General features: G+C 32.9%; 1 long non-coding RNA gene across 1 annotated transcript; it reads left to right on the plus strand.

The window, feature by feature from the left end:
• Positions 1-24507: 24507 nt before the first annotated feature.
• Positions 24508-24998, plus strand: LOC128636149 (uncharacterized). The gene is made up of 3 exons (XR_008398676.1): positions 24508-24574; positions 24674-24789; positions 24906-24998. It is a non-coding gene; the product is annotated as an uncharacterized LOC128636149 (long non-coding RNA).
• Positions 24999-25462: the final 464 nt, after the last annotated feature.

Below are 25462 nucleotides of genomic sequence, written 5' to 3' on the forward strand. Positions count from 1 at the left end.
ACTTTGGTTTTGGCTTGGAGCTTGGACAGCCGGTATTCTGATTGACTTACAAGTTAAACATCCTTTACAACTGTAGAAAAGAGTCAGAAAAAGTCCTTCTAGCCGATATTAGCTTTTGGATGGTCCAAGATAAAGCTCCAAGTCTTAATTCGAAGTTTGAACTCTTGTGCATATTTCCTTTATCATATAGTGTCTAAGGAGTTAAAGGAAATTAAAAGAAGGACATAATCGTTAAGTTGGTTCAAGTTGGACGTACATCAAATTGTATACTTGAATTACGAACGCAGAAAGTGTTTTGCATGCCGTTTTTTTATTTTGTTTGTTAAATAATAAATGTTTATAATCTGCTATAATATAATGCTATGCTAAATATGGTGGTAATATGGCATACAAATATGTAGAAAAAGACTGCCGATAATACAAGTTTTCTGGGTCATTAAACTAGATGGGAGATTAGTCTTAGATATTTAAAAGTCAGATTTTTGCGTTTATAGGCCAAGGGACAGTTCTGGTCCCTATTCCGTATCACTCTGCTGTCTAAACCCTGATTTATACATAAGTTCTTGATAAAGTAACTCTGGGTAAAATAGGATACATATAGATATATCTTAGTGAGAACCAAGTCAACTAGCTAGCTAGCCTGCTGTACATAACATTAGAATATTATATTTTAATAAATTAGCGATCGCTATATAGGGAAAAGTAATTAGTATATAAGAGCACAGGTGTGAGCTGTAATTGTACAGTACTTGAGGTGTGTGTTTTCTTTTTATTAGCACAATTTGATTTGCTTACCTAAGAAAGAGCTTATTTGTGATTTCAAGTTTTAATATACTAGGAACTTAAAGGGACATAAAACAAGTTGGGATAGAGACAAAATAATATAATATCTACTTTAATTATTTTACCTGCAAATTTATACTGCAGTGCCTTGCCATTAACCCTTTTTTTTTAGTTTCTGAATTAAAAAATTCTTAATCCCCCCAAACAATTCCTTTTATGGCTTGTCACGAATACCTCATGATTTAGCTGCAAATGGGTCAATTATCTTTTGTCAAAAAAGGGGTTGGAGGTGGTGCCCAAGGCTATCTGGTAATCAATAACTATCTGGAAAAATGTTTTTGCAATCAATGAATAAAAAAAAAATATTTTTATGCAAAAAACTTTAATAGCAACAGTCATACGTTAAATTTAACAGATTGTGCAAATTGCTAAGGGGATATACTTCTAAATACAATGGGTTTAATTCAAGCTTGTACCTATATTAAAAGGCAGAAACAGCACATACTTACTTAGTTCAAATATGTAAATACAAATAAGAACAGTAACTCATATACAATTCAAACTATGTAAAAGACAATATCACCTAAATAGTGATACTAAGACAACGGTGTCAATTTTAAAATATAAATTAAAATAGTATATCTCTATGACAGTATATTATTAAAACATATAGACTAATGAAACACTCTCCTAAACAGTTGTAATTATGTCATAAATCTAGCATAATATATCTCAATCAGCCAAGTATGTAAGTATAATTAGGCTGTGAACACACACTCTGTGGACCCTTTTAATTTTAAGTTTTAAGTATATGATAGGACGAAGTGTCAATCCATAAAGGGTTAAGTCTTTAAGTGTGGAGGATTTTCACAACTCAACTTGCGATATCAACAATTCAAAGTCACTTGGATATTCACAGGTGTATTACAGAAAGTTCATCCCAGATGATTAGCAATGTATCTCGCTGTTTGCTTTCTTATACTTTAACCAATGTGAGTTCTGTTTCACAATTGCACAACAGGTGCAAAGTTTGCTTGCTGGTTAGCACTTACCTAACTGTGGCGGTCTCTTTGTCAATCCGCTTACCTGGATCCCACTGGGTGCCAGTTCCGTTGTTAGATATTCGTCTTAGAGAAGACAATTCCTTTGTTTCTTTAAAGTGTGCACACTCTTCCTTTGTTAATGCTCCTACCGTCTCACAAAATTAAAGTGGATTCACTGGTGTGGCGGTCCTGGGAGCACGGTTGTATCTCTCTGAACAAGCTGGATCAGGTCTGATCTACGCGTTTCAGCTCTCCAGGGAGGCTTTGTCAAGATGCCTTATTCCAGCTGGGTTCACCTATTTATGTGATTTTCTATTAACCATTTCGTCATTTTTTGTCCATTTCATTTTCCTCCTTCTCCTTAACGTTTTTTCCAAGTGTGTGTTCAATTTTGCTTAATTGTATACTGCCAGAGCAGTTTATCAACCATGTTAAATCGCCTTCCTGAATAAGTTGAAAATACATATTCACCTATCCCATTATAACCTTACATACCGTTATTAATAGATCTTGTATATCCCCACAGAAATAAGCAAATTCTACTTCTAATGATAAAAAATGTCAATAAATCCAGATATATAGACAAACCAAATTATAGACATTAATTCATCACTGAATAGATTAGAGGATTTGCTGACTAAAGAATTAAAAATAAAAACGGAGTTAAAATTTATGGAGAAATATATAGAAGTAGGGTTGGTACCGAGAGGACTACGTTTAAAAAAAGATTGTACTTTTGAATTAAAAACAGATATGAAAATAGAATGGTTTGATGTTTTAGAGAAAGCTTAATTTGATCTAATCAGAATCATTATTAAGGCAAGGAATATTGCATTGAAGGAAATTAATGAGGAGTTGATAAAATTGAAATCATTATTTGATACAAAAAAGAAAGATAGTAGATCTCAGGAAAAAGAGAGTGAAATTATTAGTAAATTAGGAGAACTTAATATTGATTTGTTGAATAATAAATGGAAAAAGTTTAATAGCGATAGAGATGACTACAAAATTGATGAAAACACAGAAGAGGATAAAGGGGAGAATTTACAAAATACTAGAAATAATACACTATTTAGTAAAAAGAAGGAAAATAGATTACAGAACAAACAAGTAGATAGACATACAAAGGACCCCAAAGATTCAAACCAGAGATACCAAGGGGGTAGAGAGGAAAGAAATATTTCAAATAACACTAGAAATACTGCTATAAATGAAAAATGGGACCAAAGACAATGTGAAGAACAGGGAATAGGCAGAAGTGATAGAAGAACAAAAGAGGAATATAGGGAATATGATTATTCTGGTAGGAATAGACGTAGAGATCTTAGGAATCATTGGAACTACAATGGCTATACTAATAGGAATAATTACCACTCAAATTATGGATACTATGATCAGTACCATCAAAATCAATTTAGGAGAGACTATCAGAGAGATGAAATTGGATATCAGAGAGACGAAAATAGGCACTATAGACAATCAAAAGAAAACAGACAATATCAGAGAGGTTGGTATAAAAGGGAGCAAGAACCCCGCAAATCCAACAGTAGAACAGAACAAACACAGCAAAATTGGAGGATTCCAACATTTAATAGATATGATGTATTAAAAAATGAACACTCCATCCCCAGAGCCAGTACATCGGCCAGTTTTTTAGAAGTAGGCCAGGACAGAAACCACGACCCTCCGAAGGGAAAAAGAAGAAGAGAGGGGGAAGAGGGGGAAGACATAGAGGACTAGAGAATAGTATTACAAATAAAGATCTAAGTCCGGTAAATATAGAACCAGAGAAAAGTGGAATTTTTAACTTCAGTAGTGTAGAATTGACGAAAACACAAGAAAATATATTAATAAAAAGGGTTATCTTTCACTCCCACCTCAAAAATGAATAAATTTGAACATTACATTAACATTAATCAGTTTGTAAGGAGATTGACCTTAAAAAAGTACTTTTTAAAGAACCCTATATTAGAGAGCAGTTCCACAGAGGCCAATCAGGAATATGTACACACTAGCTTTAGAGCTAAGTCTATTTTTTCCCAACACAGGAGAAAGGGAACTTTATAGAGTCTTTTGAGAAATTGGTAAAACAAGATCTGGAGGAAATTGACATTAAACAAACTAGAAATTTAAAGTGGAATTTAAGTCTAAAGGAAAAAACAATATTAAAAGAATTACAATCTAGGGACGATATTGTGATTAAACAGGCTGACAAAGGGGGCAGAGTGGTTATCATGAGCAGCACCAATTACACCGCTGAGGCTTATAGATTACTTAATGACACATCAACGTATAAGAAATTACTAAGTGACCCGGGAGATAATATTATTAATAAACTAAAGTTAATGCTTGATGAGGCAAAATCAACAAATTTGATAACAGAATCAGAATACACTTTTTTGTTAACAGAAAACTTTAGAACCCCCATTTTTTATTTTTTACCAAAGATTCATAAAAATCTACAAAAACCCCCGGACGCCCTATAATATCAGGCATAGACTTAATTACATCCAATTTATCCCAGTACATTGATTATTTTTTGCAGAACCACGTTAAGGAACTCCCCTCTTATATATCTGACTCTGCACATGTTCTTAGAATATTGGGAGATGTTCATTGGGAAGAAAATTTTGTATTGGTCACTTGTGATGTTAGCTCCCTATATACAAACATAGAACATAGAAAGATAATATGGACCTGCGCCAACTAGACCCCTATATGCCTAAGGGTGGTGGCACCTAATAGCCACCAAGGTAGTGAATGTGATTTGGAGTGGTAATCCCCCAGGCGCCTCTAGACGGAGGCAAAGGGTATTGGAATGGTGAAGTAGAAGAAAAGAGTGAGAAAATTACTTGACACTCGTAATGAATACTGCTTCAATACTAAACACTCAGGTAAATGTGGCTTTGCACAATAAAATCTTACACAGTGAAATATTACTTTACACAGTGAGATTAAAATTTTATTTTAATATACATTAGACAAAAAATATGTAAAAGATATATAATATATACAATCAACATCAGGTATTACAGTAAAATAGTTAACTTCTAGGATTACATTAAAAAAACCTTCATGGATCCATGAGGAAAAAACAAGCATAAATATCCACAGGTGTACAGCAATAGTGATGATGCGCTTAGCTGTGCTGAATTAAAAGCGTTAAAACCACTTAGGTACAAACTGTCTTTTTATGGACCGAAGGGTAAACAAAAAATCTCAAAAGGACAAATAATTTCCAAAATGCCACTTGATGGTGAAAGATGGTGTTGTTTACTATAGAACAGTACTGTGTAACATAGAACAATGTGATGGTGAAAAACAGGGTAAATTGACTCCTTGTGATGGTAAAAACAACAAAATGTGAGATAGAAAAAAATAGAAAAAAATATATGATAATGTCAGTGAGTGTTATCCAAATAAACCAAAAAAAGCTGTAAAAAGTAATAATGCACAGAAAAAAAACAATCTGGTGATGAATGTAGAATAGAAAAAATAATGTCAGTGAGTGATATCCAAATGAACGAAAATCTGTAAAAAGTGTCAATAGGTGATATCCAAAAAATAAGATGTCAGTAGAACAAGTGCAAAACTGCTAAAACAAGTCAAATCCTCAAAGTTCAAGTAATATACGTGGGGGTGTGTGTTAAAATCTAAGAACAAAATGCTGGAAATTCCCACAAAGGTGAAAAAAATATAAAAAATATATATAACAGGTATATAAATGTGCTGGTAATTCTGGGGTATTTGGAATGCAGAGTTCCTATATACCGCAAGTGAAATATGTGATGGAACGATTGGCATCAACCTAGAAGGAAATAAAAAACAACATAGCGCAATAACGTTTCAAATAGAAAGTAATGGAGGGATTAGGCTTACCTATCGGTCAACGCGTTTCGGCCCGTAATAGGCCTTTATCAAGACTGATCTTTTTATTTCCTTCTAGGTTGATGCCAATCGTTCCATCACATATTTCACTTGCGGTATATAGGAACTCTGCATTCTAAATACCCCAGAATTACCAGCACATTTATATACCTGTTATATATATTTTTTATATTTTTTTCACCTTTGTGGGAATTTCCAGCATTTTGTTCTTAGATTTGAACACACATCCCCACGTATATTACTTGAACTTTGAGGATTTGACTTGTTTTAGCAGTTTTGCGCTTGTTCTACTGACATCTTATTTTTTGGATATCACCTATTGACACTTTTTACAGATTTTCGTTCATTTGGATATCACTCACTGACATTATTTTTTCTATTCTACATTCATCACTGGATTGTTTTTTTTCTGTGCATTATTACTTTTTACAGCTTTTTTTGGTTTATTTGGATAACACTCACTGACATTATCATATATTTTTTTCTATTTTTTTCTATCTCACATTTTGTTGTTTTTACCATCACAAGGAGTTATCATCACAAGGAGTCAATTTACCCTGTTTTTCACCATCACATTGTTCTATGTTACACAGTACTGTTCTATAGTAAACAGCACCATCTTTCACCATCAAGTGGCATTTTGGAAATTATTTGTCCTTTTGAGATTTTTTGTTTACCCTTCGGTCCATAAAAAGACAGTTTGTACCTAAGTGGTTTTAACGCTTTTAATTCAGCACAGCTAAGCGCATCATCACTATTGCTGTACACCTGTGGATATTTATGCTTGTTTTTTCCACATGGATCCATGAAGGTTTTTTTAATGTAATCCTAGAAGTTAACTATTTTACTGTAATACCTGATGTTTATTGTATATATTATATATCTTTTACATATTTTTTGTCTAGTGTATATTAAAATCAAATTTTAATCTCACTGTGTAAAGTAATATTTCACTGTGTAAGATTTTATTGTGCAAAGCCACATTTACCTGAGTGTTTAGTATTGAAGCAGTATTCATTACGAGTGTCAAGTAATTTTCTCACTCTTTTCTTCTACTTCACCATTCCAATACCATTTGCCTCCGTCTAGAGGCGCCTGGGGGATTACCACTCCAAATCACAAACATAGAACATAGTTTGGGAGTACTAGCCATTGAACATTTTTTCAAACATGATCAAGAAATGACAAACAAACAGAGCGAATTCCTACTTGAGTGTATTAAATTTATTTTGGATAATAATTATTTTAAATTCGAAAACAGATATTTCCTTTAGATCAAGGGTACGGCTATGGGCACAAGGTTCGCACCAAGTTATGCCAACTTGTTCATGGGGGTCTTTGAAAACGAGGTCATAGAACGATCCCCATGGGGTGCGAACCTTGTGCTCTATAGACGTTACATAGACAACCTATTCTTTATTTGGAGAGGGGACGTAGAACTATTAGATCAGTTTATTGAGGATCTCAATTCTAACAGATTTGGTTTACAATTCACGTATGAGAGTAGTAACGTAAAAATCAATTATCTCGACATTGAAATAGAAATAAAAAATAATGAAATAAAAACAAAGACCTTTTTTAAAAAGGTCGACTCTAATAATTATATAGATTCACATAGCTGTCATCACACAAAATGGAAAAAAAATATTCCAAAGGGTCAATTATTACGTGTTAGGAGGAATTGTACCGACATAGCAGATTATGAGGAACAAGCAAAGGTATTGATAGATAGATTTGGGCAAAAAGGATATGACACGAAGAAGATCCTAGAAATAGCTAATGAGGTGAAAAATATTGATAGAGAAAGCCTACTACAGAAAAAAGCAAAACCCTCAAAGGAAGAATTTAGAGGAAAGCTAGACATACCACTAATCACAACCTACTCGGTTCATCATAAAGAATTCCAAAAAATCGTAAAGAGACATTGGCATCTTTTATTAAAAGATCCATTAATAGGACATAATATAGGAAGAAACCCTCAATTTATTTACAGAAAGGCAAAAAATTTAAAATCGATATTAGCCCCGAGTGAATTCAAAAGTGGCAACAAGATCTGCAATAAAGGTTACAGAACCCTGAAAGGGGAGAGAATAGAAGGTTTTTTTCCTTGCCACAATTGTAAGTCCTGCAAACACAGTACAAAATTAAAACAGATCAAATCCGATAAGGATGGAAGGCTTTTTAAAATATCAGATATTATAAGATGTACCAATACTAATATTATATATATGTTACAGTGTGACTGTAACCTTAGATATTTTGGACAAACAGGGCGGAAATTAAAGGATCGCATACGGGAACATATTCTGGCCATAGAACATTTAAGAGAAGACACTATTTTATATAGACATTTTAATGAGGTACATAAGGGCAAGACAGAGGCTCTAAAATTCTGGGGTGTGAAAAAAGTAATACAGGATGGGAGAAGAGGTAATATGGGAATAAAACTATTTAAACAAGAAGCAGAGTTCATTTTCAACTTTGGAACTCTTTATCCTAAGGGGTTGAATAGTGAAATGGACCTAAACTCCTTCATATGAATTCAACATCACAGTAAGAATGCGAGAAATACTTTCCCTACTAACATCAACCACCTCGATCTACAAACTATTGACATATTAGTAATCAATACGAGTACATATATATCCATTTTTTCGCAACTGTTTTATGAATCTTTTGACTGGTAGTGAGCTCTGGAGGTAACACCAAGATTTATATAAACAGTTTTTTTCTTGAAGTAATTTACCAACTATATTCTATAAAGGTCTATTGAAAGAAAAGGATTAAGGCTTAACAATAGATTTAGTTTCTGTATCCAAATAGTTTTTGGAAATTCTAACAATTCTTGAACCCACTTAAAGAAGTACTGAATTGATTTTAAATAGCATGAAGCTTAAAATCTAAAATATATAGAAACTAAACGATATATGGTTATAGTAATTGGGAGTTAGTGTAGTGGTTAAGCGAATGGTCTAACAACCAAGGGTTCGAATCTAAGATTCCGAGTAGACTAAGAATTTAAAAATAATGATTTTTCCCATTATGTAATAATTTCGAATTGAGAATTAAATATAGTAAATTTAATTTAAGAAACTAAGAAAGGACTTTAGCGCAATGGGTTAAGAGTTAGGTACATAAAATACAAGGCTGTGAGTTCAATTCCAGCCCTAGCCGATATTTTAATAAAGGAAAGGATCTAATCATAAACAAAGTGAGTGAATTTCACTAAGATAACTTGATGGCTACTGTAGCACACTGGTTAAGGAGCTTAGTTGACAATAGGAAAGGCCACAACATCGAATCTAACTTTAGTAATATTTTTTATTTTTCATTTAGAAATGTCAGTTTTTATTTTCATGCTTAGTATTATTATTTTAAAATTTTAATTATAACAAAATTGTGTTAAATCATAGTTAACACAATATCTGGATTTATTGACATTTTTTATCATTAGAAGTAGAATTTGCTTATTTCTGTGGGGATATACAAGATCTATTAATAACGGTATGTAAGGTTATAATGGGATAGGTGAATATATATTTTCAACTTATTCAGGAAGGCGATTTAACATGGTTGATAAACTGCTCTGGCAGTATACAATTAAGCAAAATTGAACACACACTTGGAAAAAACGTTAAGGAGAAGGAGGAAAATGAAATGGACAAAAAAATGACGAAATGGTTAATAGAAAATCACATAAATAGGTGAACCCAGCTGGAATAAGGCATCTTGACAAAGGCTCCCTGGAGAGCTGAAACGCGTAGACCAGACCTGATCCAGCTTGTTCAGAGAGATACAGACAACCGTGCTCCCAGGACCGCCACACCAGTGAATCCACTTTAATTTTGTGAGACGGTAGGAGCATCAACAAAGGAAGAGTGTGCACACTTTAAAGAAACAAAGGAATTGTCTTCTCTAAGACAAATATCTAACAACGGAACTTGCACCCGGTGGGATCCAGGTAAGCGGATTGACCAAGAGACCGCCACAGTTACCAGAACCCCGGGTAAGTGCTAACCAGCAAGCAAACTTTGCACCTGTTGTGCAATTGTGAAACAGAACTCACATTGGTTAAAGTATAAGAAAGCAAACAGCGAGATACATTGCTAATCATCTGGGATGAACTTTCTGTAATACACCTGTGAATATCCAAGTGACTTTGAATTGTTGATATCGCAAGTTGAGTTGTGAAAATCCTCCACACTTAAAGACTTAACCCTTTATGGATTGACACTTCGTCCTATCATATACTTAAAACTTAAAATTAAAAGGGTCCACAGAGTGTGTGTTCACAGCCTAATTATACTTACATACTTGGCTGATTGAGATATATTATGCTAGATTTATGACATAATTACAACTGTTTAGGAGAGTGTTTCATTAGTCTATATGTTTTAATAATATACTGTCATAGAGATATACTATTTTAATTTATATTTTAAAATTGACACCGGTGTCTTAGTATCACTATTTAGGTGATATTGTCTTTTACATAGTTTGAATTGTATATGAGTTACTGTTCTTATTTGTATTTACATATTTGAACTAAGTATGTGCTGTTTCTGCCTTTTAATATAGGTACAAGCTTGAATTAAACCCATTGTATTTAGAAGTATATCCCCTTAGCAATTTGCACAATCTGTTCAATTTAACGTATGACTGTTGCTATTAAAGTTTTTTGCATAAAAATATTTTTTTTTTATTCATTGATTGCAAAAACATTTTTCCAGATAGTTATTGATTACCAGATAGCCTTGGGCGCCACCTCCAACCCCTTTTTTGACATTTTGACTTCTTGTTTTGATTGCACTAGTGGTGAGACGTGTAATCAGGAGGCTAGGCATTTCTGGTCAGCATAATCACAGTTTACATCTATCATTCAACATAGTGCTTTGTTTTAAACCTCTCAATTATCTTTTGTTTGTGAGCTAAAAGAACATTTGTTTTTTCAAGAAAAACTGTGTCCTGTGTTTGTTTGTGTTTTCTTGGAAGTGCCAGGAGCCTCATAAATACTTTGTAGTATACACAGAAGAGACCTTTATGGCTCAAACTGTCAGCAGAGGGCATGATACAAAACAGTGCCTCTTCATAGAAACTGATAAGGTCAATAAAAGGACATGGGTATAATGTAGATATGTGTTTAAAACATGTTATGACATTAGATGAAGGTAAATATGACAACCCTGTCATATTTGGTACCAAATTGATTCTCACAATGCAACTAAGAGATTGTCTTTCTGCTTATATGAAAATGGATGCATCTCGCAGAAATTATAATGTGTTCTATAATGTCAGGCAAAGACTTAGGCCTTTAGTTATCAAGCTGTCTACTTACCTGCATTCGCCGGCCCAATACGCTCGCCTAAGCTCGCCTAACATCGCCGCCGCGGACCTGAATACGTTCGCCAAATTTATCAAGAAAGCTGACAAAAAGCTGCACACCAAGTATGGTGCGATGAGCAGCGGACTGTTATTAACTGACAGTCATTGATCTCGCTGCTCATCCGTTTATTTGCAGCTTTCTTGCTAGCCTGTCACTAAGCACCCACACTATACTATACTGTTTACCCCCTATACCGCCGCTCCCGGAGCCCCCCGCAACTAAACTTATTAACCCCTAAACCGCCGCTCCCGGACCCCGCCACAACTAAACAAATATATTAACCCCTAAACCGCCGATCCCGGACCCTGCCGCAAATAAATAAAATGTTAAACCCTTAAACCGCCGCTCCCGGAGCCCACCGCCACCTACATTACATTTATTAACCCCTAATCTGCCCCTCCTACACCGCTGCCACCTACATTATATCTATAAACCCCTAAACCTAAGTCTAACCCTAACCCTAACACCCCCCTAACTTAAATATCATTTAAATTAATCTAAATTAATATTCATATATTTATATAAATTATTCCTATTTAAAACTAAATAATTACCTATAAAATAAACCCTAAGCTAGCTACAATATAACTAATAGTTACATTGTATCTAGCTTAGGGTTTATTTTTATTTTACAGGCAACTTTTTTAACTAGGTACAATAGCTACTAAATAGTTATTAACTATTTAATAGCTACCTAGTTAAAATAACTACAAATTTACCTGTAAAATAAATCCTAACCTAAGTTACAATTACACCTAACACTATACAACAATTAAATACATTAAATTAATTAAATACAATTACCTATAATAAAATAAAAATAACTAAAATTAACTAGAGTACAAAAAAAAAAACCTCTAAATTACAGAAAATAAAAAAAAATTACAAGAAGTTTAAACTAATAAAATAATAAAAAAAAATAATAAAATCCCCTACCCTATACTAAATTACAAATAGCCTTTAAAAGGGCTTTTTGCGGGGCATTGCCCCAAAGTAATCAGCTCTTTTACCTGTAAAAAAAGAAATACACCCCCCCAACATTAAAACCCACCACCCACACCCAACCTTACTCTAAAACCCACCCAATCCCCCCTTAAAGAAACCTAAAACTACCCCATTGAAGATCACCCTAACTTGAGCCGTCTTCATCCAGCCGGGCCTAAGTCCTCAACGAATCCGGGCGAAGTGATCCTCCAGATGGGCAGAAGTCTTCATCCAATCTGGCCAGAAGAGGTCCTCCAGATGGGCAGAAGTCTTCATCCAAGCGGCATCTTCTATCTTCTTCAATCTAATACCCCCTTAAAAACAAAAAAGATACCCCAAAATAAAAAACTAATCTAACAATATACCACCAATAGCCCTTAAAAGGGCCTTTTGTAGATAACAGCTCTTTTGCCCTGAAAATAAACAAACTACCCCTCTAACATTACAAACCCCCACCCAACCAACCCCCCCAAAAAAAAACTAACTTAAAAACCTAATCTACCTATTTCCCCTAAAAGGACATTTGTATAGGCATTGCCCTTTAAATGGCATTCAGCTCTTTTACAGCCCATAAAAATAAAAAAAAGCCCCAATCTAAAAAAAAAACACTCCAAAAAAAAACAACTAACACTAAGCCCAAAATCAGTACTCACAATTATTGAAGTCCGGAGATCCATCTTCTTCCCAGCGGTGATAGGTCTTCATCCAGGTGGCTCCATCTTCATCCATTGCCGGCCCATCTGCTCTTACAATGATAAGTACCGATTTATAGGTTAAAAATTTTATTAGGTAGATAGCGTTGTGGGAGGTTGACGGTTTAGAAGTTTATAGGTTAATTTGATACTTTGAGATGTGGGGGTTGGCTGATTATGGGTTAATAGTTTTATCAGTTTTATTATATAGATTGCATTGTGGGGGGTTGGCGGCTTAGAGGTTAATAGGTTAATTAGATACTTTGTGATGTGGGGGGTTGGCAGATTAGGGGTTGATACTTTTATTAGGTAGTTTGCAATATTATTATTTATTGTGATGTGGGGGGAAGGCGGTTTAGAGGTTAATATTTTTATTATATAGATTGTGTTGTTGGGGGATGGCGGTTTAGAGCATGGGTCAGCAACCTTGGCTCTCATGATGTTTTGGAACTACATTTCCCATGATGCTCAGACAGCATAAAAAATGTCTTTGCATCATGGGAAATGTAGTTCAAAAACATCTTGAGAACCAAGGTCGCTGACACCTGGTTTAGAGGTTAATAGGTTTATTAGGTAGTTTGCAACATGGGTGGATAGTGGATTAGGGGTTTTGACGTGTCGGTTTAATTTTTTTAGATGGTTTAGATTTTTACGTGGTATTTAAACTTTTCTTGTTTAAATTTACATGCCTCAAGATGATTTACTGGCATAAGTCATTGGCAACGCCAGAAATGTGTAGTTGCACACATTTCTAAACCTTGCCAGTTTGTTCAATTTACAGCAGTATATCATCTGCTGGCGCCATTTATGTAATTCACCCTATGTGGGCGATGTGGGTTTCAGCAGTTGTAATCTCGCCCCAGGTTTGAAAGAGGTATTTTTTGGATTACGCACGGGTGCAAAACTTAACCAAGGACTTATAACACAAGGGCAAATAGGGTGCTACTATCACTTGGCGCTATTCATTAAAAGTACACGATACACTAAATAACTATCAGTCACATTACAATACTTTGGATAACATTTTTAACAAACCATTTGAAATACCAGATTGTGCGTTTTTGTTTGCGCAGTTCTGAGTACAATGTAACGCACCACATGCTAACGATTGTGCGTTACTTGTATTCTAGGCCTATATAATAAATAGTACTATGTAACGCACCACATGCAAACGATTGTGCTTCACTTGTATTCTAGGCTTATATAATAAATAGTACTATGTAACGCACCACATACTAACGATTGTGCGTCACTTGTATTCTAGGCCTATATAATAAATAGTACTATGTAACGCACCACATGCTAACGATTGTGCGCCACTTGTATTCTAGACCTATATAATAAATAGTACAATGTAACGTACCACATGCTAACGATTGTGCTTCACTTGTATTCTAGGCCTATATAATAAATAGTACTATGTAACGCACCACATGCTAATGATTGTGTGTCACTTGTATTCTAGGCCTATATAATAAATAGTACTATGTAACGCACCACATGCTAATGATTGTGCTTCACTTGTATTTAGGCCTATATAATAAATAGTACTATGTAATGCACCACATACTAACGATTGTGCGTCACTTGTATTCTAGACCTATATAATAAATAGTACAATGTAACGCACCACATGCTAACGATTGTGCGTCACTTGTATTCTAGGCCTATATAATAAGTAGTACTATGTAACGCACCACATGCTAATGATTGTGCTTCACTTGTATTCTAGACCTATATAATAAATAGTACTATGTAACGCACCACATGCTAACGATTGTGCTTCACTTGTATTCTAGACCTATATAATAAATAGTACAATGTAACGCACCACATGCTAACGATTGTGCGTCACTTGTATTCTAGACCTATATAATAAATAGTACTATGTAACGCACCACATGCTAATGATTGTGCTACACTTGTATTCTAGACCTATATAATAAATAGTACTATGTAATGCACCACATACTAATGATTGTGCTACACTTGTATTCTAGACCTATATAATAAATAGTACTATGTAACGCACCACATGCTAACGATTGTGCTTCACTTGTATTCTAGGCCTATATAATAAATAGTACTATGTAACGCACCACATGCTAACGATTGTGCTACACTTGTATTCTAGGCCTATATAATAAATAGTACTATGTAATGCACCACATACTAATGATTGTGCGTCACTTGTATTCTAGGCCTATATAATAAATAGTACTATGTAACGCACCACATGCTAATGATTGTGCGTCACTTGTATTCTAGACCTATATGATAAATAGTACTATGTAACGCACCACATGCTAACGATTGTGCGTCACTTGTATTCTAGGCCTATATAATAAGTAGTACTATGTAATGCACCACATACTAATGATTGTGCGTCACTTGTATTCTAGGCCTATATAATAAATAGTACTATGTAACGCACCACATGCTAATGATTGTGCGTCACTTGTATTCTAGACCTATATAATAAATAGTACTATGTAACGCACCACATGCTAACGATTGTGCGTCACTTGTATTCTAGGCCTATATAATAAGTAGTACTATGTAAAGCACCACATGCTAATGATTGTGCGTCACTTGTATTCTAGGCCTATATAATAAATAGTACTATGTAATGCACCACGTACTAATGATTGTGCTACACTTGTATTCTAGGTAGGGATGGGCGAATGTTTCTAAACATTCGAATTTTAAAACGAATTTTCCGATATTCGTTCGTTCGAACCAAATTTCGAATGTTTAGTTAACATTCTAACATTCGATTTTCGAATGTTCGTTTTCGAATTTTTCGCTTACATTCGAAAATATTCGTTCTTATTAATAGAATGTTTTATTTTCGATAATATTATATTCGAATTCGAAATCTATATTTCACTTTCGAATTCGATATATAATATTCGAATTCTATTCTATTCAAATTCGAATTTTATATTAGAATTCGAAAACTATATTTCACATTCGAATTCGAAATATAATATTCGAATTCGATTCTAATCGAATTCGATGAGATATATCATATTCTAATTCGAAATGTTATATTCGAATTTGATTGAATATATTATATACTATTTTTAATGAGATATTCGAATTCGATTTAAATTTCGAAATAGTATTTGCTTTTCTAATGTACTATTCAAATTCGAATTTGTTATAATAATGCTATTATATTATAAATATTCGAAATTTTCGAATTTGATTTTAATTTCGAAATTGTATTTCTTAACTAAAATTGTATTTTTAAATGTAATATTCGAATTCGAATTATTTAATATTCGAATTTAAATATTTAAATCAAGTTATTCCCTCCCATATGTAAATGTTATAAATAGATGTAGCTCTTAACATTTCATTTGAAAGGTTTAGTTTTGGAGAAGGACGTACTGGTTTTGTGGTCGTGTACTCGTGTTGGATTATTTGGATACCAATTTTTTTCTATATACTATTATCTATTTGCTCCTGTGGCATCTTTTTTTGGAATTTTGTGTGGACACATTACACAACTGTGGAGGGTGGACTGCACACCGTGAGAAGACGCATTTGTTATCTTCATCTTCAATCAATTTCATCAATATTTGTGGAGGTAATATGCGGTCTATTTATTTTTATAGGCAAAATACAGCCCATATTTTCATGCTGTCTTAACTAGAGCACTGGTGAAATAATCAGTACCTAAGGTGAGGGCCAATTTAGTTAACATGGTTACTGATTATTTTACCTGTGCTCCAGTTAAAGTGATATGAAACAGATTTTTTTTTTTTTTTCATGATTCAGATATTTCTTTCACTTTTACCAAGAGAATTGAGAAACATTGATAATAGGAGTAAAATTGAAAGTTGCTTAAAATTGCATGCTCTGCCTCTGTCTGAATCAGCAAACTTTAATTTTGACTAGACAATCCTTTTAAGACGTTATAAAGATAGCTTACTACTAGCCTAGGTTAACTTGAGGACTGTGGTTGAGAAGTACTGATGTTCATCATAGAGATGTTGTAATTGTTGTAATGTAGTGTTGTTTCTTTTTTACTGTGCTGCCTGCTAGTCCTGTGTTGTAGTAGTATGGAATTGGGCAAATTTGCAATTTGGCAGCCAGTGATGCTGACTAGGTTCTAATTTATATGTATTGTATATATACTCGATTTTATTTGAGATTTTTGAACTCTGATATGTATAATTATGTACTGTAATGTAAAAATCTTATTTTAATATTTTTTTTTTTTTTTAATTGGATTTTTTCATTTTTTTTTAAAAATGGTATGCATTTTTTTGGCTTTGCATTTTGATGAGTTGATAATGCTGTAGTGCTATATTTACCTATGTAGATTGTATTGTATTGTATTTTTTTCTATTTGAAATTCAAAGTTTTAAACAACATTCCAATTTCCTTCTATTAGCTAATTTGCTTCATTCTTTAGATATCTTTTTTGAAGATATAGTAATGCACATGGGTGAACCAATCACACGAAGCATCTATGTGCAGCAACCAATCAGCAGCTACAGATGCTATCTAGATATACTTTTCAGCAAAGGATATCAAGAGAATGAAGCAAATTAGATCATAGAAGTAATTATAAAGTAGTTTAAAATCACATGCTCTTTCTGAATCATGAAAGAAAAAATGTGGGTTTCATGTCCCTTTAATAAAGTTATGATGGTGTTATTTTCAAATGTTATATGTTTTATAGTTATAGAGTTCATTTCGAATTTAAGGCCAATATAGTAGTTATATCAAGTGATAGATGTGTTTAATTTTTTAAAATTCGAATTTCAGTTATTATTGTGTTAATTTCGAATTATTAACTATTAAAGATGTAAAATTCGATTTTTAATTCTAAATGAACTATCTTCTCTATTATTAATTACTAAAGGTGTTAACATTCGAATTTAAAATCGAAATCAACACATATCACTTTATATGACTATATGAAGTGATAGAGGTCTTGATTTCGAATTAAAATTCGAATTTTAACACAACTATTAACTATATTAGATATGTTAATTTCGAATTTTACATATTTGTTATAGTTATTGTTTTATTTTCGATTTGTATGTATTATTGTATTATTTTCTAATTTAAAACTATAGCAAAGATGTAAAATTCGAAATTTTATTCGAAATTAACACATCTTATCTATTATAGCTACTAGTGCTGTTAAAATTCGATTTTTAATTCGAAACCAACAGGTGTTGATTTCGAATTAAAAATCGAATTTTAACACAACTATTAACTATAATAGATATGTTCATTTCGAATTCGAATTTTACATATTTGTTATAGTTATGTTTTATTATCGAATTGTATGTATTGTGTTAATTTCGAATTTAAAACAATAAGGATAGTGTAAAATTCGAATTCGAATTTTAATTCGAAATTAACACATCTTATCTATTATAGTTACTTGTGCTGTTAAAATTCGAATTTTAATTCGAAACCAACACCTCCATCACTTAATCTAACAATTAAATGATAGAGGTGTTGATTTCGAATTAAAATTCGAATTTTAACAAAACTATTAACTATAATACATATATTCATTTCGAATTCTAATTTTACATCTTTATTATAGTTATTGTTTTAGTTTCGAATTGTATGTAACATTATGTTAATTTCGAATTTAAAACTATTGCAAAGATGTAAAATTCGAATTCGAATTTTATTTCGAAATTAGCACATCTTATCTATTATAGTTACATTTACTGTTAATATTCGAATTTTAATTCGAAATTAACACTTCCTTTACTTTCTATAACTATTAAATGATAGAAGTGTTGATTTCGAATTAAAATTCGAATTTTAACAGCACTATTAACTATAATAGATATGTTCATTTCGAATTCGAATTTTACATATTTGTTATAGTTATGTTTTATTATCGAATTGTATGTATTGTGTTAATTTCGAATTTAAAACAATAAGGATAGTGTAAAATTCGAATTCGAATTTTAATTCGAAATTAACACATCTTATCTATTATAGTTACTTGTGCTGTTAAAATTCGAATTTTAATTCGAAACCAACACCTCCATCACTTAATCTAACAATTAAATGATAGAGGTGTTGATTTCGAATTAAAATTCGAATTTTAACAAAACTATTAACTATAATACATATATTAATTTCGAATTCTAATTTTACATCTTTCTTATAGTTATTGTTTTAGTTTCGAATTGTATGTAACATTATGTTAATTTCGAATTTAAAACTATTGCAAAGATGTAAAATTCGAATTCGAATTTTATTTCGAAATTAGCACATCTTATCTATTATAGTTACATTTACTGTTAATATTCGAATTTTAATTCGAAATTAACACTTCCTTTACTTTCTATAACTATTAAATGATAGAACTGTTGATTTCGAATTAAAATTCGCATTTTAACAGCACTATTAACTATAATAGATATGTTCATTTCGAATTCGAATTTTACCTATTTATTATACTTATTGTTTTATTTTCGAATTGTATGTAACATTATGTTAATTTCGAATTTCAAACTATTGCAAAGTTGTAGAATTCGAATTTTAATTCGAAATTAGCACATCTTATCTATTATAGTTACAAGTACTGTAAATATTCGAATTTTAATTCGAAATCAACCCTTCCTTTACTTTCTATAACTATTAAATGATAGAAGTGTTGATTTCGAATTAAAAATCGAATTTTAACAGCACTATTAACTATAATAGATAAGTTCATTTCGAATTCGAATTTTACCTATTTATTATACTTATTGTTTTATTTTCGAATTGTATGTAACATTATGTTAATTTCGAATTTCAAAGTATTGCAAAGTTGTAAAATTCGAATTCGAATTTTAATTCGAAATTAGCACATCTTATCTATTATAGTTACAAGTACTGTTAATATTCGAATTTTAATTCGAAATCAACACTTCATTTACTTTCTATAACTATTAAATGATAGAAGTGTTGATTTCGAATTCGAATTTTATATATTTATTATACTTATTGTTTTATTTTCGAATTGTATGTAACATTATTTTAATTTCGAATTTAAAACTATCGCAAAGATGTAAAATTCGAATTTTAATTCTAAATTAGCATAACTTATCTATTATAGTTACAAGTAGTGTTAATATTCGAATTTTAATTCGAAACCAACACCTCCATCACATAGTATAACTATTAAATGATAGAGGTGTTGATTTCGAATTAAAATTCGAATTTTAACAACACTATTAACTATAATACATATGTTCATTTCGAATTCGAATTTTACATCTTTATTATAGTTATTGTTTTATTTTCGAATTGTATGTATCATTATGTTAATTGCGAATTTAAAACAATAGCAAAGATGTAAAATTCGAATTCGAATTTTAATTCTAAATTAGCACATCTTATCTATAATGGTTACTAGTGGTGTTAAAATTCGAATTTTATTTCGAAATTAACACATCTTAGCTATTATAGTTAATACTAGAAGTGTTAAAATTCGAATTTTAACACCATTCCATTACTAACTATAATACATAAGATGGTTTTATTTCTAATTAAAATTAGAATTCAAATTTTTTATCTTAGTTATCAAAGTCTAAGACAGTTCGTCTCCCATTTGGCTAAATGTTTGAAATGAGACCCCTCCACGCTTGTAATGTATTTATTAAAATTGCATAAGTACACGTACACACGCACATACAGTCATACACACACATTCTCATACACACACACAATCTCATACACACACTCTCATACACACACACTTTCAGACACACTCATACATACATACTCTCATACACACACACTCTTACACACACACACACTCTAATACACAAACACTGATACAACACACACACAGAATCTCATGCACACACATACTCTCGCACACACGCACTCATACACACACAATCCCATACACACACAATCCCATACACACATACTCTCATACACACACTCTCTCATACACACACAATCTCATACACAGACTCATACAACCACACACACACACTCATACACACACTCACTCACATACATACACACACACTCACGTATACTACACTACAAGTTTTACCAACTATATAGTTCTAATCTGCTTTGTCAATCAAGAACATTCAAAATCACATAGTCAGTAGACTATACAAAAATGTAATACATTTCTATTAACTTTGGTTTGCATACTAGACATATATGTAATGTTATATGTATTATATATATATGTATTATTTGGGTGTATATGTATGTTTTATCCTAAGTTAAATCATTGTTAATTATAGAGTGAGAAGATGTATACAGCAGCAGCAGTAGCAGCAAGAAATAACGACACAGACGTGCAATAGCATTTTGTTACTCATCAAATTTTATTATTCAATAAAATTAAAGCAGTGTCTTCTTTAATTGGAATCTACCAAGATGCCAAAAAAAGTTGCAAGAAGAATGATTTCAGCTTCCAGCAGCAGCAGTCAACAGCAGCAAAAGCAAATGGAGACCAATAATGATGCAGTTGAAGTAGTTAAAGAAAACAAAGTGTCCGGAACCACACGCAGTGGTCGTCAAAGAATGGCAATTCATGCATTTTTGAAGAAAAAAAATCCCCCAATTGGATCTGAACATGCAGAGCAGCAGTGCTTGCAGGAAGCAGCATTAGAAAATTCCACTTCTATTAATGAATTACCCAGAGAACCAGCAGGTGATAATGGAGTTGATCTTGAAATAACTATGGAAACTTCCGGAAGGAATAGCAGCAGCAGTAGCAGCATCTCTGTAGAAAATGAAAATAATTCTGAATTTGAATTTGAAGATTTTATTTCTGAAGGATCTGTGTATACTCCAAATCTCGATTGTGATTCTGATGATTCAGATTGTAGTATCATTGAGGAACCAAATCCACCTTGCACCATCACTTCTACGTATCCACTGTTCCAAAAGCATCTCAAACGTGCTATTCCATCCAAAGAGTCACCAATGTTGCAGTCACAGTCAGATAGAATTCATTCTAATGCTGCCAACGGGGCCAAACAAAGAAAAATTCCCACAATTGAACCACTAGATGCTACACCACCACAAGTTGCAACTTGTGAAATAAGAGCAGCTGGCGCTGCTGTAATGGAAATTCCATCATCATCATCCATTATGACTCCCAGGTCACGTAGTAGTGCAGTAGGTGGTAGTGTAGTTTGGAATTTTTATTCTGTCGATAAAATAGATCAAAGTAAAGCAACATGTAAAATATGTAATAAAAAAATAAGTCGAGGAAAAGCAGGAAGTAATTTGGGAACCACTTCCTTGCGGTCTCATATGAATAGTAGACATAAAGTGATATGGGACAGATATTTAAATAAAAATCTTGCTTTATCCACAGAAAGAAATACTAATGTTATGCTACCACCTACTGCCAATGATGATGGCTTTAATAACACCAGTAGAAGTTCATGCAGCAGCAGCAATCAACTTTTATCAAATTTATTGCCAAGTTCTGGGAGTACAGCAGTGTCTAAGCGACAGAGTACTTTACAAGTTGCTTTTGAGAGTGGTCAAAAATATCCCCCAAACCATGAACGTGTTCGCCAAATTAATTTTAAAGTTGCAAAAATGCTTGCAATCGATATGCTTCCTTTTAAATTTGTTGAAGGTCAAGGCTTTCGGGAATTAATGCAATCAGTGGTTCCCCGTTGGCAAATCCCGAGTCGTCATTATTTTTCACGAAAAGGTGTTCCAGAAATTCATAAAATTGTTTTACAAAATGTTGGCAAACAATTAGAAATGTCAGAGTGTAACAAAGTTCATATTACAACTGACATGTGGACAAGTCCACAGGGTGCAGACTATATGACTGTGACTGCACATTGGGTATCATTTGCCGTAAGTAATGACTCTAATGAGTATGTTTCCTCAAGGCCAATGCGACGCATATCTTATCGTAAGCATGCAACACTGTGCATGAATAGTTTTGAACGAAAGAATCACAATGCAGCTAATATTCTTGATAAGCTGAATGAAGTAATAAATGATTGGTTTTTGCCACGCAGCCTCACGGTTGGTTTTGTGTCTTCAGACAATGGCTCTAACATTGTTTGTGCACTCAAGAATGGACAAATGATACATGTGCCTTGTTTTGCACATATATTAAATTTGGTTGTTAACAAATTTCTTTCAGATTCAACACATATTCATGACATGTTGAATGCTTCACGAAAGATATGCTCGCATTTCCACCGTTCCTACCATGCCCAAAATTCGTTACTAACATTACAAGAAAACAATAATTTGCCACGCCATCAACTCATAATTGATGTTTCTACGCGATGGAATAGCACGTTTGACATGCTTCAACGCCTTTATGAACAACGAAAGGCAATAATTGAATACCTTATGACTTTAAGAAAAACATTAGATGGAGTCCATTTGACTTCGGCACAGTGGCATCTTATGAGTGATGTGTGCAAGGTTCTTCAGCCGTTTAAAGAGGCAACATTAATGGTAAGTGAACAAGATGCAAGCCTTAGTCAGGTCCTTCCATTAATTTCGCTTCTTGAAACTAGACTGAGTTCCTTGCATCAAGTGCAAGATAACTGTTTATCTGATTCTGCTGAAGATGAGAATGATATAGAGTTGTTTGATCTTGCTCAGCTTGGAAGAAAATTAATTTTGTGTTTGTTGAAAGATCCAAGGATCATCTCCATCAAAAAAAGAGATGAGTACCTTCTTGCTACTCTGTTGGACCCACGTTTTAAAGGTCAGATGTATAATTTTGTTGATGGAAAAGAACATACGGTTGAGAGATGCAAGGGAGTACTCATCTACAAAGTAAAGCAAGAAATTGAAATTAATCGGCGAGCAAACTCAAACAACTCTACAAATCAGTCTAGCAGCAGTTGCACTGGTAGTGGTCGGACTTCTTTCCCAGATTGTAACAGTTCTGAGTCTGACTCAATATCTGACAATTCAGTGTGCGGCGGTAATTCCACTAACTCATTGTGGGGTCTTTTTGGCAAATATGGCATTATGGCTACAGGTCAAGATGCAAGATTACATGAAGACAATCAGTGTTCTGCAGTGCAAATGGTAACTGCATATATGTTGGATAACACTTTTATAGAGCCTCGTTCTGACCCATTGAGTTACTGGAAATCCAAAAAAATATTATGGCCTGAATTGTCACATATTGCCTTTCAATATTTAAGTTGTCCCCCAACGAGTGTTCAGTCAGAGCGTGTGTTTAGTGCTGCTGGTAGTGTTGTGACTGATCATCGAAATAGACTATCTAGTGTAAATGTTGACCGTTTAACATTTCTCAAAATGAATCAACACTGGATACCAGAACAACATCAGTTGGAGGCTATCAGACAAAACACTACCGGCAGCAGTGATACAGACGACGATGATCCCTCAGACCAAAGACCAATTGTGTTTGCGGTGGATACAAATATGTAAACCTCCCCCAAAAATTTTTTTTAAAAGGATATAAAATATAAAAATTATTTTTTTAAAAATCAAAGTATAAAAGATCATTTTTATTTTTTATGTCCTTTTACTGCTTCTTCGGCTGTCCTACCGCTACCTACTGCTACTGCTGCTGGATTTCGAATCAGATAAACAGTGTCTTGTACTACTAGAATTTAATGGTATATGATATTTAGCATTCATAATCTACAGTTGATGTTGCTAGTGCTGCTGCTATTTCTGCAAATTATAGTATTTCTTTTTTAAAAAAAAGAACATGAAAAATCTACCATCATCACCTTGCGAATATTTTAAAAAAATGGCGCAAAACAAAGGGTTTCTTTAAAGAAGAGGACTTCTCCTGCTGAATGCTCCACAAGCTCTCTAAGGTAGGAATGTGGTTATAAATCTAATTTAACTTTTAAAAAAATTTTTGTCTACTGTTTTATTTACTTAAATAACCTGTTTTATTTTTTGATATTATACAGGATCCTTTCAGAATTCTAATGCCGGGCCTGGCCCTTATTTGACTGTGTATTTAATAACTGCTGTTGCTGTTGAGAGTTGGTACAATTTTCTCAAAGGAATTTTCCATCTCTGAAAGGTATATAGTTATTAGTATTGCATACCCCTTTAATTCATTGACTTTCTTTTACTAAGTTTTTTATGTTATTTTTGTGTATTGTTAACTTAATTATTCTGTTTTTCTTTTTTATACAGGATCCATTCAGAATTCTAAAGCCGTCTCTTATTTGACTGTGTATTTAATAACTGCAGTTGCTGCTGTTGCGAGTTGGTACAATTTTCTAAAAGGCATTCTCCATCTCTGAAAGGTATATAGTTATTATTATTGCATACCCCTTTAATACATTGGCTTTCTTTTACATAGGTTTGCATGTGTTATTTTTGTCTACTGTTTACTTAATGAAACTCTGTGTTTTTCTTTATTATACAGGATCCTTTCAGAATTCTAAAGCCGACCCTTATTTGACTGTGTATTTAATAATTGCTGCTTTTCCTGCTGCTGAGAGTTGGTACAATTTTATAAAAGGCATTTTCCATCTCTGAAAGGTAATAATTTAGTTATTAGTATTGCACACCCCTTTAATGAATTGTCTTTCTTATACCTAGGTTTGCATGTGTTATTTTTGTCTACTGTTTACTTAATGAAACTCTGTGTTTTTCTTTATTATACAGGATCCTTTCAGAATTCTAAAGCCGACCCTTATTTGACTGTGTATTTAATAATTGCTGCTTTTCCTGCTGCTGAGAGTTGG

This window comes from Bombina bombina, chromosome 7 (assembly GCF_027579735.1).
Source record: "Bombina bombina isolate aBomBom1 chromosome 7, aBomBom1.pri, whole genome shotgun sequence".
NCBI classification, from domain to species: Eukaryota; Metazoa; Chordata; class Amphibia; order Anura; family Bombinatoridae; genus Bombina; species Bombina bombina.